The following is a 20501-nucleotide window of genomic DNA, read 5'->3' as shown; positions in this document are numbered from 1 at the left end:
AAGGTCTTTGGTATCTTGATTGGTATTTCATTGAATGTATAAATTGCTTTTGGGAGAATGGACATTTTGATGATATTGATTCTTCCAATCCATGAGCATGGAAGATTTTTCCATTTTTTGGTATCCTCTTCTATTTCTTTCTTTAAGGTTTTGTAATTTTCATCGTAGAGATCTTTAACGTCCTTGGTTAAGTTTATTCTAAGGTATTTGATTGTTTTTGTAGCTATTGTGAATGGGATTGATCTTAGGAGTTCTTCCTCAGCCATGGCATTGCCTGTGTATACAAAGGCTGTTGATTTTTGTGCATTGATTTTATACCCTGCTACTTTGCCAAACTCTTCTATGAGTTCCAATAGTCTCTTAGTAGAGTTCTTCTGGTCCCCTAAATAAAGAATCATATCACCCACAAGTTAATTTTAAAACAATACAATCCATCCAAAACAAAATAACATAAAAATTAAACTATTTTAGTGTGTGTGTTTAGTATGCAAATGGTTAATTTGTATTTGTAAATTTATGGAAGTGTGTGGCTGTTAGAGGCAAGGATATTGTGCTTTTCCTTAACTATATAATTTTGTATTCAAAAACTTTAAATACCTTAGATAAGAACAGCTTTGTTAATTCTTTCATGCTGACCTTTTTTCAATAGAATTTTAAAAGACAGTAAATGTGTATGAGGCACAAAGTCCAGGAAGTATGTACAGTAGGCAGAATTTATTGTATTATTTTTTTGGGATGATGTGGTTAGAAACTGTGCAACTGTGATATTAGCCAGTATTTAGGGAATCAGAGATACTTTAATTCATGGCAGTTTCCCTGAGATACATTGAGGAAGATAAACACACAAAAAAGGCAAAAAGATGCATAAGAACACTTTACCAAAATTACAGTACAGAGCTCTGGAAAGCCAGACATGACCATGTTGTGGGCACTTTTCCCAAAGATGCAAGTGAGCACTGTGGAAAACTAGTGGCCCATCCAGAGTTAGCAATTGGATGCTTGCTTCAAAGAGAGAATCCAGTGGTCAGTTCAGTGTTAATCTAAGGAGTAGAAAAAACCAACCCAGAGGGGCCCTGCAGCATCCATGAGGCCATCCCCTAGGGAGAGCTTTCTCTCATCCCTCCTCCAACCCAACCCCAGCCAGGAAGTAGGGGCGGGGGAAGAAAAGGGAGAAGTGAGTAGAATAGATACCACCCCCACCCCCAGCCTCAGCAACTACAACACCTTTCTGGCTTGCCTTTGGGGCTGTGAGGTAGAGACAAAAATGCTGAAAAACACAAGAGATTAAAATTTTAAAATGAACTGCACTGAGTTTTTAAGTGTTTGAAAGAACTCTTCAAATTGCTGAAATAAATTGAAACTTCATGGAATTTTAGTGAGCTGTTGGTAGTAACAGTGGCTGAGTACACAGGGGCAGAGGGAATCTGAGGAAATTAAGGGGAAAATGATACCTATTTTATGTACCTCCACAACCTGAGACTACTGCATTATCCACTTAATGTACAACAGGAGAGCTGGAGAGAGGGGCCTGGAGGTTGTTCTTTAATTCCACCCCTTCATTTTACTAAGCATGGCTGTCTACCATCTCTCCCACTTTTCCAGGGAGCCATTAGAATTAGATTATTTCTGATAATGAGACAATTGAATTAGAATTGTTTATGATACTATGGATAGGCAGTGGAGGTTTCTTTCAAACATTTACATTATAGAATACTAATGGGTACTAATGTTGTCAAAATCTTACATTATCTTTAGTTTTTATGACAGCCCAGCAAAACATAGCTATCCTTGTAATTTCCACCTTACAAATAGGGAAGCTGAGGCTCTGAGTGGTAAGGAAACTTACTCTGAATTTTCTGGCTATTAAATGTGTGTGTGTGTGTGTGTGTGTGTGTGTGTGTTGGGATAAGGGAAGGCAGAGTTTTACTTCCCATTTTGTTTTATTTCCTCATATCTGCAATGACATGCCCCAAATTAAAAAAAAACACAGTGATTTCAGAATGTATTAGTCTGGCTGAAATGAGAGGGCAGAAAGCAAAATTAGAGTGGTTCAACCTTGTATTGTTCTGTAATAACGGCAGCCACCATTTATTGGACTAGGTGCATATATGTTATTTAATTGTAAGTCAGGGGGAATCTATGAAACAACAGTGGATCTGATGTGATTGTTTTGGCACAACTCCTGCATTGGGGGCTTGGATTTCTCACTCTTCAAAACCTATATATCAGAAATCCAAAAATGTTAATTTCTTCTTGCTGCTGTAACAAATTGCCACAAACTTAGTGGCTTAAAACATAAACTCACCTGGAGTCATTGTGATCTTGTGTGCATTGTCTAGAGTCGTTATTGTGTGTGAGGTTTCCAACTTCTTTGGCAATTTAAGATGTTAAAATAAGGATAAAGCCCACAGTTTACTCAGTGCTGCCTATATAAAAGTATAATTTCCATGTAAGCTCATGTCATAGAGAATCAGTCGCTATTTGGTTTCATGGTAATAAGACTAGTTTATGAAGTGTTTTCCATTGTGTCTAGCCTATTAAAAGCCAAAGAAGGAAAATAGTAGAGTAACCTGACATTGGGATCAACTAAGAATGTAGTGGATTTAGTGGGATTAAATAATATAGAAAGTTGGAATCATCATTTTAAAATCCTTGGATGTAGATATTATTTACTTGCATAAAATGAAGACTGCACAGGGTATTTTGCTGTCTGAATTTCTTTAGGAGAAATCTGGAGAAAACCAAACTGTTATTTAAGCTCTTTAAGATCCCTACTATCTTATTCTTAAAAAAACTGCCCTTTTATCAGGTACAAGAACATTGCTCTCAGGCTTCTTATGGAGGTAAAAGCTTAATTGTGCTTATCTGAATATGTCTTAAATATTTTTATATTAGTCTCAATTTTGATATTAATTAGATTTTACAGTTGGAAATGGCTTATTCATTTTAAAGATCAAGTAGATGATTAAGGTAGATTATTTGCCTTGTTCCTATAAGGACCTTGGTGCTATGATCCATCAAGGACTGTACTCATAATTATCTTTAAGAACTCTTTTTCTTCTGTTATTCAAGAGTATGTTCCTTCATAAATTATCCTGTTTCCAGCTTTCAATAAGTATATCATTCCAAAGTTTGCTTGCTTAAATGATTGCTTGGTCTATAGCTAAATTTAGAATTTAATTAAAAAATTATTTTTCAGTTAAGGGTGAAATTCAGCTGAGAATATCAGAGTGCTTCAGGAGTTCATGAAAAATGGGACTAAAAGGTAAGTTTAGGGATAGACATTTGGTGTAGCAGTTCAGATGCCATAGTGAACACCCACATCCCATATTGGACTGCCTGCTTTGAGTCCCAGCTCTTCTGCTTCTGATCCCACTTCCTTCTAATGTGCACTCTGGGAGGCAGCAGATGATGGCTTAAGTACTTTAGTCCTTGCTGGGTGACCTGTATTGAGTTGCAGCCATCTGGGGAGTGAACCAGCAGATGGAAGATCCCTCTCTCTCTCTTTCTCTCTCTCTCTCTAAGTCTTTCAAATAAATAAATAAATGAATAAATAAAACTTTAAAAAATTTGTGTATTTGTCAGAGAAGGAGAGAGAGAGGGATAGAGTAAGGGAAAGAATGAGGGAGAATGAAGATGAGTTCCCATCCATCAGCTGTCTCATTCCTCAAATGCCACAACAGCAAGGAATGGACTAAGCCAAATCTGAGAGCCTGGAATTCAATCCAGGTTTACTTTATGAGTGACAGAATCCTAGGGTCCATATTAGCATGAAACTGAAGACATAGCTGGAGCCAGAGCTGGGTGTTGAACCCAGGTACTCTGATGCGGAATGTAGGTGTCATAAGCACTAGATACCATGCTGCAGGATGTATTCTTTTTTTTAAAAATTTTTTTATTTAAAAAAAATTTTTTTGACAGGCAGAGTGGACAGTGTGAGAGAGAGAGAGAGAGAGAGAGAGGTCTTCCTTTTGACGTTGGTTCACCCTCCAATTGCCTCCGCGGCTGGTGCGCTGCGGCCGGCGCACTGTGCTGATCTGATGGCAGGAGCCAGGTACTTATCCTGGTCTCCCATGGGGTGCAGGGCCCAAGCACTTGGGCCATCCTCCACTGTACTCCCTGGCCACAGCAGAGAGCTGGCCTAGAAGAGGGGCAACCGGGACAGAATCTGGTGCCCCGACCGGGACTAGAACCTGGTGTGTTGGTGCCGCAAGGCGGAGGATTAGCTTAGTGACCCGCATTGCTGGCCTGCAGAATGTATTCTTAACATAGAAAATGAGTCAATGTTTTGTGATATGAGTGTTACATTTTTTTTCTTTTTTCTTTTTTTGATTGGGGGCAATTGACCAGAATCTGGCTCATGTGCTGCTAGGTCCTGTTTGAATACCTCTATGAGACAGTTAACTCACATTATGTTTCATGGACATGGACTGCATTTTTTTTATCCTGAGCTGCAAATGTATACCATATGTGAGTCATAGAGAAACTCTAAGCAAGAACTTTATAGTATGACTTGAGTAACCCTGTGTGCCATACTTTGTGTGAAAGAATCTATAGTGAACCATCTTGGGAGAGCCTTAAGAGGTTGTTTTGCAATTAACCACTTTAGGACACGAACCCACTAATCACATGGAATTGGCCTCTTTTCAGCTTGGGGCTCTTTCTCTCATGAGAAAGCCAGTTCCATCTTCAGGCTGCTTTCGTTGTTTGAAAAATCTTTTATGTTGAGTCCAAATCAAGTTCTTCCCTGGCACATTTCCTAGTCAGTACTATTTCTACCTTCAGAAGCTATAAAGAATAAGTTTAAGTTCTCACATGGACAGCTCTTGACATATTTGAAGGGATTTATGTAGGTGTCTCCTCCCACACTCCCACCACGGTCATAACCCCTGACATTTATTGAGTGCTTATCATGTTCTAGACACTGTTCTCAGCACTAAACATGGATTAACTCCTGTGATTCCCACTAGTCTTACAAAGTAGGGACTTTCTACCCCATTTCATGGGTCAGGAAGTTAAGGCAAAGACAGGTTAAATAACTTGCCCAGATTTATATGATAAGTAAGTGACATATTCTGACTTGTCAGTGTCTCAACTTTTGTTGCCATGCTAAATGCCCTGTGGTAGACTGTAGTAGACTGGTTTACTTCCCCTTTCCTAGATTTTATGAATGTAATCATCAAGAGACTTTTTCTTCTTGGAAAAATTACATAGTCCATTGACAGGCAGTTCAGTCAAGTTATTGTATTTGACACTATGCTGCTCTTAAATATGGGAGGTTGTGGTGGTTGACCAAAGGCATGCTTAACATGGTAGTTGGATTCAATATAATATGATGTTTAAAGCCATTATATGCTTCTTTTTTTTTTTTAAAAGATTTATTTATTTATTTGAAAGTCAGAGTTACAGAGAAAGAGATAGGTCTTCTATCCGATGGTTCACTCCCCAATTGGCCGCAACGGCCAGAGCTGCGCCGATCCGAAGCCAGGAGTTTTTCCAGGTCTCCCATGTGGGTGCAGGGGCCCAAGGACTTGGGCCGTCTTCTACTGCTTTCCCAGGCCATAGCAGAGAGCTAGATTGGAAGTGGAGCAGCTGAGTCTCGAACCGGCATCCATATGGGATGCTGGTGCTTCAGGCCAGGGTGTTAACCCACTGTGCCACAGTGCTGACCCCCATTATATGCTTCTTAAATAGGGAAGTCATTGGTTAAAAATGTAGCTAAGAAAAAACTTTCTTAATGGCTTTGTGAAGCAATGGAGATAAGTCTGGAATTAGGAGAATGAGTAGAAGTTCCTGGAATTAGCTGCTGGATCCAAGAGATGGTGAAGCACTGCCATTAAAAGCCCTAGCAGTGGATGACTAGAATTGGAATCCTGATTCTCTGTTGGCTGTGTGATACTGGACAGGTTATTTAATCTTTGACCCTCAGCATAATCATAGTAAAACCTACCTCATGGGATTTTTGAGAGAAATGAGCGAGTTCATGTAGAGTGCTTAGCTAAGTAGCTGGCACAATGTAGACACTCAATAAATGTTAATTATTATTATTATGAAATAGAAGAAATAAAATCTGAGCCTTGTTTTGAAGAAATAATTGTCAGGACATTTTAGAGATATGTAGGAATCAAGAAGTAAAAATAATTCTTAAGACTTTTCCTTTGAATTGAGTGATGTCTTTGAGTCATGGATCAAAACCTAGCTTGCGGCCGTTACATGTAACCTGTTTATAGAGTTGTGGGGTTCAACTTTCAGGTGAGATAGGAATGCCAATGTCTTTGCTGCACACTTTTTAAATTTGTAGGGATTGGTATTCACTGTTTTTGTTTCTTTTTTCTGATTTCTTGAAGCCGCACAAAGAAAAATGCCCAGAAACTTTGATTTGAGTTGATAAGGTCAATAGTTGTTTTAACAAAACCTTTTCATTCCTTCCAAAAAAGATCTGCAAAACAACCAGCAATATATATTTGTGATTGTTACTCTGTCTACCCCTTCCTGACAAATTATTATGAAATATTTATTAGAGGGTCAAATTTGTTCAGAGAAGTTTCCAACTTCCTCAAATTCTAGAGTAAAAGAATGAGCTATCTATGAATTTACTGTTGTTCCATTCAGTTCAGTAAATGATTTTTTTTAAGGGAAAGAGTTTATTGGAGGAAACTTGACAGACTGGAGGGAAGGGGCAAAGAAGGAAAAGAGGGAGAAGGAGAACGTAAGAGAGATCAAGAGAGAGAGACAGACAGAGAAACAGAGATCAGGACATGAAGAGAAAGAGAGAGAGAGAGACACATGTTCAGGAACAGGTCCTTTTAAAACTTTGCCAGGGGCGGGCAGGGAAGTAAGAGCAGCGAATCCCATTAGGATGGGGCTGATGTCTTCTCTAACTCCTATTAAGGGTTAAGCGCATACTAGATTTATTACAGTCCCCCACCCCCAATTGAACCAAGAAAACTCATTCTCTTCTACCTTCTTGAGAAGATTCTTGCCCTGAGTTAATGTAGTTTACCATTGCTAACTTTACTTTATTTAATAGGAACTTAAATATTTGGGTGATAGTTTGGGTAGATAAGAGAACACAAACTTGAAAGTTTGAATTGAGATACTGGAATCTCATCTTTGTTACTTACTAGTTGTATGATCATGATTCAGTTTAAAGTTTTTTTTATGAGCCTCAGTTTCTTCCTTTTTCAAATGAGAATTTTGATACCTGCCCTGAAGTTTGCTAGAAGTTTTGGAGGTGAAGAGTGTAAAATAATTGTCAAGATGTATTTCAGTTATATTTTAGGTTGTATCTAAAAAAGAGAGGAATTGACATCTATTTATCTAGTAGCTCTTCTAGTAAAAATACTGCCTTTTGGCTAGTGATAGAAAATTTTTAATTCTGTAAAAATTTTTATGACGAGGTTTATATGCTTTTGTAGTACTTGTGGGCAGTATTTTCTCTTGGGTAGCTTCTCACCCAGTCTTATAACAACAGTGCCCTGAGTGTTAGGAGAAACAGTCCTGTTGGCTGCCACTATCTCTTAATCAAACCACATAAGAGAGTCAAATTACCCTGCAGTTATCTTAAGATGCTTTGCCCTCAATTGCTTAAGTCAATTTATATGAATAAAGGCCATATCTGGCATTTATGCTCTATCATCCTGTGAAATGCAATGAAAATGAAAACAGTGTTAACTTTCTAGGTAATTATATATAAAGGAATTTCTTAGTTATGATAGACTTTGACTTTTTCATTTAATTCTTGGAAATTGAGTTGATATCTGTCTGTCTATCTATCTATCTATCTATCTCAGGGCAAGAAAGAATGTGGACTTTGTTCCTCATTGCTCAGTGTTGTATATTAAATCTCTTTTTAAAAAGATTTTTTTTTTATTTGAAAGGCAGAGCTACAGAGAGGGGGGGGAGAAAGAGAGAGAGAGAGAGAGAGAGAGAGAGAGAGAGAGGTCTTCCATCCGCTGGTTTACTCCCCAAATGGCCAATGGCCAGAGCAGGGCCGATCCAAAGCCAGGAGCCAGGATCTTCCTCTGGGTCTTCCAGGTTCAGGGGCCTAAGGTCTTGACCCATCTTTAACTGCTTTCCCAGGCCAAAGCAGAGAGCTGGATCTGAAGTAGAGCTGCTGGATCTTGAACCAGAGTCCATATTGGATGCCAGCACTGCAGGCGGCAACTTTACTGCTATGCCACAGCACTGGTCCCTGTATATTAAATCTTTAAATATATACTTAATATCTCTGTTGTGGAGTCAAGGCCATTTAAATTTGATTCTCTTAATAGCCTCTTTGGTGATGCTGATCAATTTCTTTCAGACTGTGATGCATTTGGCAAGGTTACTTTTAATGAGTATTTCATTCAGTTATCTGTTCATTGATGCTTCTAATATTTGTGGCAAGACTATGTTTTGCAATATAGAGATGCAAAGGGGAGACAAACATCTTCTATACCCAATGTGTTAAAACTATAATCCTGAGTTATAACAGAGGATTATAGTGCTGTTATAATGCTGTAACAGAGATATCGACTGAACTCTAAGGTTAGATGGTTAGAATTATCTACTGGGTGTATCTATTTGTTGGGTATTTTAAAATTACTAGATTTTGCTTTCTGCTTCCCATTGCTGGCACCTGGATGTCACCTTTGGCTCACTCTTCTTCACATTCATTCTATCACTATTTTTTCTCTCTGTTAAATTTTTAAAAATGTCTTTTATTTATTTGAAAGGCAGAGAGAGAGGGAGAGAGAGGAAGGAAGGGAGAGAGGAAGGGGAGGGAGGGAGGGAGGGAGAGAGAGAGACAGACAGACAGACAAGCTCCAGTCTGCTTATTCCCCAAATGCCTGCAACAGCCAAGGCTAGGTGAGGCTTAAGTCAGGAGCCAGGAATTCCATCTGGGTCTCTCATGTGGTGGCAGGGACCCAAACATACCCTGCTGTTTCCCAGGGTATGCATTAGCAGGAAATTGGATCAGAAGCATAGCCAGGACAGTAACCCAGGGACTCCCATTTTCAAATGGCATCATAACTGTTGCACCAAACACCCACCATTCACTGTTGTTTTGGTTCTACTTCCTGATTTATTGCTAGTCCATTTCAGCTACTTCTAACCTTGGCTTTTATCACCACAGCATCTTCCTAACTGGTTATTCTTCTTCCAACTACCCTCTTTTTTCCAATCCATCCTTCAGAGCTGTGGTTAAAATATTCTTCTTTTTTTTAAGATTTTATTTATTTACCTGGGAGGTAGAGTTACAGAGAGGGAGAGACAGAGAGAAAGGTCTTCCATGCTCTGGTTCACTCCCCCAAATGGCCACAATATCTGGAGCTGGGCCGATTAGAAGCCAGGAGCCAGGAGCTTCTTCTGGGTCTTCCATGTGGGTGGAGGGGTCCAAGCACTTGGGCCATCTTCTGCTTTCCCAGATCATAGTAGAGAGCTGGATCAGAAGTAGAGCAGCTGGGACTCAAACTGGCACCCATATGGGATGCTGGTGCCGCAGGCACAAGCTTAGCCTACCACATCACAGTGCTGGCCCCTAAAGTGTTCTTTTTACAACACAAATTTCCTTGCATCATTTACCTGCTTAAAACATTTTGTTGTCTCCTCACTGTTCTTGGAATAAAGTAAATCCCTTTACATGGTTCAGGTGGTGTTTGAACTCTGCTTATCTTTACAGCTCCAACTCCCGTCTCTTCTCATTTCATGATATGATGCTGTTAGCAAAGTATAGTTTCTTTGCTATAGCTGCTCATATGTGTTAGCTATTCTCATTTTTTGTCCAATGTGTCTTCTTTGAAAGTGGAATGTTGGAAAAATATTTTTTAGTAACATTCAACAAGGGAGAGGAGCTCAGAGATGACAGGAGGGTGTAATATAATCTGGGTGCTGTAGATATCATGATGGAGTTAAAAACTTAGATCCGTTAAACTTTGAAAACCACTTTTGGGTTGCTTTTGAAAAATGGTTCAGTGTAACATCTATAAAAGGACTCTGTTGAACTTTATATTTATTGTCTGAGATTATGATCTCTTTTAGAAAAATTGCCCGATATTTGCTTTTTAAGATTTACATTGTTTTCCAAAGTTCCCAAATGGTAATGACACTATTGCTAAGTGGGTAGTTGGCTACAGAATTTCCTTAAATTGTGATTTTTAGTGAATGGAATATGATGACTCAGAGGGAAAGTAACTGTTTTCTATTTTAGCTTACTGATTCTTATCTTTACATGGTCAAAATCTGTTACTCTTACAGATTAGGAAATGTGTTTTCTTCATAAGGGAGGAAATAAAATTTAATTTTGCTATAACTTTTTGTGTCTAGCATGACAAATATTAATAACTTGAGATTCAGTCATTTAGGCATGATTTAGAGACATGTAGAGAAGTTCGTTCCTACTGTTTTTCTATTGTATTACTATAATATGGGTTGGAAGATCCATTTTCATTAGGTTGAGGTAAATAAATTTTTTGAAAATCAGTATTTCAGCCGGCGCCGTGGCTCAATAGGCTAATCTTCCGCCTTGCGGCGCCGGCACACCGGGTTCTAGTCCCGGTCGGGGCACCGGATTCTGTCCCAGTTGCCCCTCTTCCAGGCCAGCTCTCTGCTGTGGCCCGGGAGTGCAGTGGAGGATGGCCCAAGTGCTTGGGCCCTGCACCCGCATGGGAGACCAGGAGAAGTACCTGGCTCCTGCCTTCGGATCAGCGCGGTGCGCCAGCCACAGCGCACTGGCCGCAGCGGCCATTGGAGGGTGAACCAAAGGAAGACCTTTCTCTCTGTCTCTCTCACTGTCCACTCTGCCTGTCAAAAAAAAAAAAAAAAAAAAAAAAGTATTTCACTGATGTTCATACTGTGGTGTTTTTTTTTTTTTTAACTTGTTTTTTAAAGATTTATCTATTTGAAAGTTTGAGTTCACACAGAGAGAAGGAGAGGCAGAGAGAGAGAGGGAAGGGGGATCTTCCATCCACTGGTCACTTCCCAGATGGCTGCAACAGCTGGAGCTGTGCCCATCTGGAGCCAGGAGCCAGGAGCTTCCTCTGGGTTTTCTATGTGGGTGCAGGGGCCCAAGGACTTGGACCATCCTCCACTGCTTTCCCAGGCCATATCAGAGAGCTGGATTGGAAGTGGAACAGCTGGGACTCGAACTGTCACCCACATGGGATGCTGGCACTGCAGGTGGCAGCTTTGCCCACTTTACCACAGCACTGGTCCCTAATTGTGTTTTATTTAATGAAACAATTTGCAAGATTGCTCATGTGGCAATTGTTGTCAGATTGCTTTGGACTTCCTTTTATTGTTGAGCTATTTTGAAGATCAAAACTACCTTTGAGTTCAAAACATAAGTTTTACTGGCAGTTAAAATATACAGAGTAATACCTGAGTTTGCTACCTAACTCTGTCTCCTGATGACAGCTTCCTGCTAATGTGGATTCTAAGAGGCAACAGTGGCTGGCACCGTGGCTCACTAGGCTAATCCTCTGCCTTGTGGCTCCGGCACACCAGGTTCTAGTCCCGGTCGGGGCGCCAGATTCTGTCCCAGTTACCCCTCTTCCAGGCCAGCTCTCTGCTATGGCCCGGGAGTGCAGTGGAGGATGGCCCAAGTGCTTGGGCCCTGCACCCCATGGGAGACCAGGATAAGTACCTGGCTCCTGCCTTCGGATCAGTGTGGTGCGCCGGCCCCAGCAGTTGGGTTCCTAACACCCATGTGGGAGACCTGTTTAGCGTTCCTGGCTCTGGGCTTTGGACTTCCAGCCATTGAAGGCATAAAGGGGTAAACTAGTGGATGAAGGTTTGCTCTCTCAAATAAATAAGTAAATAAACAAATAAACAGAACATAAAAATAGAAAACATTTTATGAGAATTTCATGCCTTTATGCTTTTAAGTTGCACTCAAAGCTTTAATTTTTTGACTATTCAATATGTATGCTTGATTAGGTAGAATTGTTATCTAACACAGGAATTATAGATTCTTGTTTGGATGTTTATAATTTAACATTCAAGTACAGACTGAAAAAAAATTCACTAAAACTAATTTGAAAGTTTCCATCAAATCTTTTAAGACTATGGCTTTGGGGCTGGTATTGTAGGTTAAGTTACTGCCTGGGATGCCAGTGTCCTATATGAGCACTGTGTATATGCTGATATGAACCAGCATCCTATATGAGTCCCAGTTGCTTTGCTTCTGATCCAACTCCCTGCTAATGTGCCTTCAAAAGCAGTGGAGGATTGCTCAAGTGCTTGGGTCAACTGCCACCCACATGGCGATCCGGATAGATTTCCAGGCTCCTGATTTCTGCCTGGGTAGGCCTGGCCATTGCAGCTTTTAGGAGTGAACCCACAGATAGAAGATTCTCATTCTGTTTCTCCTCTCTGTCACTCTGCCTTTCAAATAAATATTAAAAAATAGAAGGATATCAAACAGATGGAGACAGAGTCTATCTAATTATCCTAAAAATTCCCATAAATGATTACCACTTTGTTTCAAAAGTTAAGAATCATACTGAACCCATTATAGTGCTTTACATGGGCTGCCTGCTGATTGTGTAACTGCATGCCATATAACACAAAGCAGGATTTATGATGCATTATTATGGTACACTTACAAAATAGGAGAATGAAAAGTAGTGGTACAGTATTAGCTGAAATGCTGTAGGTAGGGTTTCCAGATAAAATACAAGACACAATTAAACTTCCATTTCAGGTAAACAGCAGATAACTTTTTTGTATAAGTTTGTATTATCCCAAAATTATTAATTATTTAGGTAAAATTCAATTTTAATGGGGCTTCCTATATTTTTATTTGTGAAATCTGACAACCTTAGCTGTAGATAATTGGGTACCACACAGATAACAGTACAGGAACATATCTTTCTGATAGAACAGAATTTTTTCTTAAAGTTCTTTCAGAATCAAATAATGAATATCTTGGTCATTAAGATGGCAGATCATAGATGGAGCTGGAATTTGAACCTGAGGAATTAGCCTCCAGAGCCATGATGTATATACTGTTGTTTGTGTTAGTGAAACTAAAAGTTATTTAAAATAGAATTGAGTCACTTGATCCTGTATTCTATTGAAATTTTACTCTACCAAAATAATCAAAATACATCTTTTATTTTACATTATAAAATTAACTTAGATAATGAATTGATTTTTTTTGACAGGCATAGTTAGACAGTGAGAGAGAGAGAGAGAGAGACAGAGAGAAAGGTCTTCCTTTTTTCCATTGGTTCACCCCCCAAATGGCCGCTACGGCTGGTGTGCTGCGGCTGGCGCGCTGTGCCGATCCGAAGCCAGCTTCCTCCTGGTCTCCCATGCGGGTACAGGGCCCAAGCACTTGGGCCATCCTCCACTGCCTTCCCAGGCCACAGCAGAGAGCTGAACTAGAAGAGGAGCAACCAGGACAGAATCTGGCGCCCTCACCGGGACTAGAACCTGGGGTGCTGGCACCGCAGGTGAAGGATTAGCCAAGTGAACTGTGGCGCCGGCCAGAAATTTTTTTCTTTTTAAAATATTTATTTATTTAAAAGGCAGAGTTACAGAGAGAGAGAAAGAGAGGGATTGAGATCTTCCCTCTGCTGATACACTCCCCAAATGGCTGCACTGACCAGAGCTGGGGCAATACAAAGCCAGGAGCCAGGAGCTTCTTCTGGGTCTCCCATATGGGTTCAGGGGCCCAAGCACATTATTAGGCAGCTTGACTGATGTGGAGCAGCTGGAACCAGAACCAGTGTCCATTTGGGATGCAGGTGCTGCAGGAGGGTCTGCGGTGGCTTTACCAGCTATGCCACTGCACTGGCCCCTAATCTTTTTTTCTAAAGTTAGGTATTTTTGACTTGATACTTTTAGCAAAAGATTTTTTCCTGTACTATTTTAAGTGATATTCATTGGTTTAGCTAAAGTTTTTGTTTGTTGCATGATTAATAGTGATTTGCTCTTTTCTTTTTTTAAAAGATTTATTTCATTTGTTTGAAAGACAGGGTTGCAGAGATAGGTAAAGACAGACAGAGGGGTCTTCCATCCAATGGGTCATTCCCCAAGTCACTGAATGGCCAGAGCTGAGCTGATCCAAAACCAGGAGCCAGGAGCTTCTTCCAGGTTTCCCACAAGGATGCAGGAACCCAAAGACTTGGGCCATCTTCCACTGCTTTCCCATGCACATTAGCAGGGAGCTGAATCCGAAATGGAGCAGCCAGGACTCGAACCAGTGCCCATATGGATGCTGGTGCCACAGGCTGGGGGCTTTAACCAGCTGCACCACAGCACTGGCCCCATGATTTGCTTTTAATATTCTTGTTAATACTGACTTACTGTTTTCAGGCCAAGCTACTAAGAAGCAGCTATGATTTGGAGCTGTACACTGCTCTGCTAGTCTCTTTAGCTTGGCCAGCTTCTGTTCCTTCTGCTGTAGCCATCAATCTTCTGGTGCTCTTTGCATGCTGTGGGACATATTTTTTTCCCATGAGTGACAGTGGTTGCTTTTTATGACTTAGCCCTCATTAATAATTAGGCAGATATTGCATATGTGATCTTGTAATAATTCATGATCTGCATCCATTCATTTATAAACATAAGTACATAAAATGTAATGATCACAAAAGAACCATGAAACTGGAATCTTTTAAATATAAAGATGAAAACATCACAGGCTTCATTAGCTAAAAATATGCTCTAGACCATGGTTGAGATGACTTTGGTTATTTTTAAATTTCCACCTTTCTTCTGTAAAGACCCTTTCTTCATAGAGGCATCCAATTTGAAACATTGAAGAGTAAAGAGAGAGAATAAAGAAGGAACACTGATTAAGTAATAGAAAAATGAACTAGGAACTATTTAGAGAGATATAAGGGCTTATTTACTAATTAACTTATCTAATTAAACATACTGATATTGTACTATAGCAATAAATTCAGAGTTTAGAATTTTGTTTAGAGTTCTTATTCATTGATCTGTTTTTTATTTTAAAAATCCCTGTAAAAGATGCTAGTGAAATTCCAATGAGTAGCATACATTATCAGTTAAAGTGATAAATCTTTTTGTATTTGAATGTTTACCATTATTTAAATATACAACTTCAAGTTTTCTTGAGTATTTCTGCTATGGCAATCATATAACTGGAATATCTGTGATTTTAAAGCCTCCTGAATTTTATATTAAAATTATAGAATTTTTAGAAAGCCAGCTAAATGAGTGTGATATTGAAGGTCATTTAAAAATTGTGGTAAAATATACATAACAGAAAACTTACATTTTTTATATATTACATTAAAAAATTAACTGGCACATAAAAATTGAACATACTTAAGGGATACCATGTGATGTTTCTGTCTTGTATGCACTGCATAATGTTGAATCAGCATCAACATATCTATTTCCTTAAATATCCCTTTAACCATTTTTAAGTGTGCAATTTAGTGTCATTATGTACATTGACATTATGCAACCTTTCCCACTCTATATCACCAGAACCTTTTCTTCATCCCAACTGAATCTGTGTCCTATTAAATAATAACTTAGCATATGCTGTCTTCTCCATCCCTGGCAACCACCATTCTACTTTCTGTCTCTATGTATTTGTTAGGATCATTTGTAATAGTGCTAAAAATTGATATCCACTATATAAATAAGAGCCCCACAATAATGTGGGAAAAACTTGGGGCTGGAATGAAACACTTTTTGTCATTTTCTAGTTTCTAATCTGTACCTGATTTTTCATTCAGTGTCTGTGTCTCAGTTTTGTCATCCCTACATGGAAAAAGCAATTTATTGTGCTATTGCTGGGCTCAATTCCTGACTTCTGAGTCACCCTTCCTGCTTATGCACACACTGGAGGCAACAGATGATGGCTCAAGTACTTGGACCCTACCATCCCTGTGGGGATCCTGATTGAGCTCTGGGATCCTGGCTTTGGCCTGGTCTAACCCCCAGCTGTTGCAGGCATTTGGATGAAATATCTTTCTCTGTTCTCTTGCTCTCTCTCTTTCAAGGTAAGTGAAAATAAATAGTAAATAAATAATAAAACAATAATAATAGGGGACTTCAACACTCTACTTCCATCAGTGGACAGATCCCACAGACAAAAAAACAACAAAGAAATGTCAGAGCTTAATTACCGCTACAGACCAAATGGACCTAACATAAAAGATGCATTTATTTATTTGAAAGTCAGAGTTACAGAGAGAGAGGGAGAGCCAGAGAGAGAGATATATATCTTCCATCCACTGGTTCACTTCCCATTGGTATATTTAACATTCTGTAGGGTAGACCACATATTAAGGTACAAACCAAATCTCAGCAAATCAAAATCATATGTATTTTTTCTGACCACGATGGAATAAAACTAGAAATCAACAACAAAAAGAACTAGAAATTATACAAATTTATGTAGACCAAATAATATGTTACTGAACTAACAAGGAGTCATTGAATAAGTCAAAAGGGTAAATTCCCAGGAGTGGGATGGCTGAGTCATTTGGTAGATCTATTTTCAAATTTCTGAGGAATTTCCATACTTGTCTTCCACAATGGGTGTACTAGTTTACATTCCTACCAACAGTGTGATGTTACCTTTTTCTCCATGTCTTCACCAGCACTTATTTATTTATTTATTTTTTAAATGATTTTATTTATTTATTTGATAGGTAGAGTTACAGACAATGAGAGAGAGAAACAGAGAAAGGTCTTCCTTCTGTTGGTTCACTCCCCAAATGGCTGCTATGGCCAGAACTATGCCGATCCGAAGTCAGGAGCCAGGTGCTTCCTCCTGGTCTCCCACGTGGGTGAGGAACCCAAGCATTTGGGCCATTCTCCACTGCCTTCCCAGGCCACAGCAGAGAGCTAGACTGGAAAAAGAGCAGCCGGGACTAGAACCTGGTGCCCATATGGGATGCCGGCGCTTCAGGCGGAGGATTAGCCAAGTGAGCCATGGCGCCAGCCCTGCACTTATTTATTTTTAAATTCTGTACCCCTATGTATATTGCAGCTCAATTCACAATAGCAAAGATATGGAATCAACCCAGATGTCCACCAACTAATGAGTGGATAAAGAAAATGTGATATGTATACACTATGGAATGCTACTTAGCTGTAAAAAAGAATGAAATCCTGGTTTGTTTGTTTTTTTTTTTTTTTTGAAACAAAATGGATACAACTGGAAACCATTATACTTAGTGAAATAAGCCAGTTCCAAAAAGACAACTCTCATGTTTTCCCTGATTTGTGATAACTAATAGAGTACAAAAATATAATGTATATGAGATTGACATATTGAGATTTGATTATTTTTTATATAGCCCTTTTGTCTACTGTTGAGGAACAGTGTTTTTTTTTTTTTTTCTTCTTACTATTTGTTGAAGTATTTACTTAGTGGCAGGTTAAGCTTATGATTAGAAAATAAACTAAAAGCATGTCTTTGCAGAAATTAAAAGAAAGAATAAGAATGGAATGTGGGTGAGTGGGAGGGTGGGATGGGAAATATCACTATGCTCCTAAAGCCATATGTATGAAATAAATGAAATGTGTTCACCTTATATAAGTAAAATTACTAAAAAAGAAATCAAAAGGGAAAGTTAAAAATTCTTTTATGCTAATGAAGAGAAAAACCACATATCAAAACTTACAGAATATAGCAAAAGCAATCCTACAGTGAAGTCTATTGCATTAAATGTCCCAATCAAAAAACAAAAAGATATCAAATAAACAACCTAACAGTGTATCTCAAGACCTAGAAAAATAAGAATGAACCAGCTCAAACTTAATAGAAGGAAAAAAATAATAAAGATCAAGGCAGAGATAAATGAAGTCAAAACTGAAAATAACAATACAAAAGATCATTGAACTGAAGAACTCATTTTTTAAGAGAAAATTGATAAAACTTTAGCTAAACTAGCTTTAATAAAGATTAGTCTCACATAAATAAAACCAGAGATGAAAAAAGATTGCAATTATTACCACAGAAATACAAAAGATCATTAGGGATTATTATGAACAACTGTATACCTATAAATTGGAAAATTTAGAAAATATGATTAATTTCTGCACACATATAACCTACCGAAATTGAACCTTGAACACAGAAAACAAAGATGTTCACTCCCACTGTTCTTATTGATTATATTTATTGACGTTTTAGGAAGTAGGCAAGAAAAAGAAATAAATGGCATACAAACAGGAAAGGAGGAAGTGTAACTACCAAAATAGGGACATCATCAGGATGCTGGTTTAATCCAAGCTTCTCCACTTCTGATCCAGCTTTGAGCTAATGCTACTGGGGAGACAGCAAAAGATGGCCCAAGGACTTAGGCCCCTGCCACCCGTGTGGGAAACCTGGATGGAATTCCAAGTTTCTGGCTTTGGCCTGGCCCAGCCCTAGCTATTGCAACCAATTTGAGAATGAAACAGCAGGTAGGATATCTCCCCTTCCCCCCTCCTATTCTCCCTCTGCTCCCTTTCTCCACCTTTCAAATAAATAAATAAATATTAAAAAAAGAAAGTCTCAGTGACCGGCTTTGTGGCACAGTGGGTTAAGCTGCCACCTGTGAGGTCAGCATCCCATATGAGCACTGGTTTGAGTGTCAGCTACTCCATTTATGATTTAGCTCCCTGCTAGTGCACCTGGAAAAGCAGTGGAAGATGGCCCAAGTGCTTTGACCCCAGAATGGAAACTTGGATGGAGTTCCAAACTCCTGGTTTTAATCTGGCACCCTCATATGAGATGCCAGCAACACAAGAGGTAGCTTAATCTCTGTTACAATGCCAGCCCCTGTATTTGGGCTCCGTCTCTTTGCTGAATTTCTTTCATATCATGCATTGTTTTCTGATTTTGTTCAACTGTATGTCCTTGAGCTTACTTATAGTCATTATTTTGATTTCTTTGTTAAGCTTTTCATCCATTTCTTTTTCTTTGGAGTCTGTTACTAAAGCATTATTGTGTTCCTTTGGGTGCATCATATTGCCTTGCCTTTTTAATACTTAATGTGTCCCTATGTTGTTATTTGCACATCTGTCTCATTAGTTGTTTCTATCACTGTTAACAAGTTGTCTTCATTGTAAAAGGCTTTTTCCTGAAGATGTGTCTTCAGATGTCATTTTGGGAGGCTATTTTGACTTTACCCAGTTGTATGTGTAGTATAATCTCCATCTATCTTCTTCCATTTCAGTTGGTGGTAGTGGCAGTGGAGGCATGAGACATTCTCCCAAGCAGTTACTTGTCCATGTCATGTTGCCTGGGGTTGAGGAAAAGATAGAGCAGGCAATCCTGTGGCCACATATGCCACAATGCTAGATCACATCCAGAGCCCATGGAATGTCATGACCAGCACAGCATGGAGTAGGGCCAAGGTTAACTTTGCTGTGGGCTACCTGATGCTGGCGTGGGCTTGAAGCATGAAGCCACTTCAACTAGCCTAACCACAAGTGAAGCCAGCCAAGATATAAGCCCAATTGACTGGGGCTATGGGTCTCAACTTGGCAATGGGGCAGTACCAGGTTATTTTGATTATAAGTGCCTTGTAGTATGTCTTGAAATCTGATATTGTGATGCCTCCAGCTTTGTTTTTGTTGTATAAGATTGTGTTAAGTATTCAAGGTCTTCTGTGTTTCTATATGAATTTCAGCATCATTTTTTCTATATCTGAGAAGAATGTCCTTGGTATTTTGATTAGTATCACATTGAATCTGTAAATTGCTTTTAGAAGAATGGACTTTTTGATGATTTTGATTTTCCATCCATGAACATGGAAGATTTTTCAATTTTTTGGGTGTCTTCTTCTGTTTCATTCTTTAATGTTTTATAATTCTCATTGCAGAGATCTTTGGCATCCTTGGTTAAATTTATTCCAAAGCATCTGATTTTTTTTTTTTTGGTAACTATTATGAATGTGATTGATCTTAGAAGTTCATTCTCAGCTTTGGCATTGTCTGTGTATATGAAGGTTATTGACTTTTGTATATTGATTTTATATCCTGCTACTTTACCAAACTCTTCTATGAGTTTGAATAGTCTCTTAGTGGAGTCTTTTGGATGTCCTATATATAGAATCATGTCATCTGCAAATGGAGATAGTTTGACCTTCTCCTTCCCAATTTTTATCCCTTTGATTTCTTTGTGTTGCCTAATGGCTCTGGCTGTAACTTCCAGGACTATATTGAATAGCAATGGTGAGAGTGGGCATCCTTGTCTGGTAATGGATTTCAGTGGGAATGTTTCCAACTTTTCTCCATTCAATATGATGCTGGCTGTGGCTTATCATAAACTGCCTTGATTGTTTTGAGGAATGTTCCTTCTATACTCTATTTGCTTAGAGTTTTCATAATGAAAGATTGTTGTGTTTTATTGCATGCTTTTTCTGCATCTATTGAGATAATCACATGGTTTTTGTTCTGCAGTTTGTTAATGTGATTTACCATAATGAGTGATTTGTGAATGTTGGACCATCCTGCATACCATGGATAATCCCATTTCGTCTGGGTGAATGATCTTTCTGATGTATAGTTGAATTCGATTGGCTAGAATTTTG

At 38.9% G+C, this 20501-nt stretch overlaps 1 protein-coding gene and 1 pseudogene across 2 annotated transcripts in view; one reads left to right on the top strand and one right to left on the bottom strand.

Annotated features, from left to right (window-relative positions):
• Positions 1–20501, top strand: part of PLCL1 (phospholipase C like 1 (inactive)) — a 410531-nt gene that overhangs the window by 11180 nt on the left and 378850 nt on the right. The window lies entirely within an intron of this gene.
• The window catches only part of LOC138849126 (protein SPT2 homolog pseudogene), a 273131-nt pseudogene continuing 253744 nt past the window's right edge, over positions 1115–20501 (bottom strand).

The sequence above is a fragment of the Oryctolagus cuniculus genome, chromosome 3 (assembly GCF_964237555.1).
Source record: "Oryctolagus cuniculus chromosome 3, mOryCun1.1, whole genome shotgun sequence".
NCBI lineage: Eukaryota > Metazoa > Chordata > Mammalia > Lagomorpha > Leporidae > Oryctolagus > Oryctolagus cuniculus.
The sequence above is the reverse complement of the archived record's forward strand: the minus strand, read 5'-3'. Positions and strand labels throughout refer to the sequence as shown.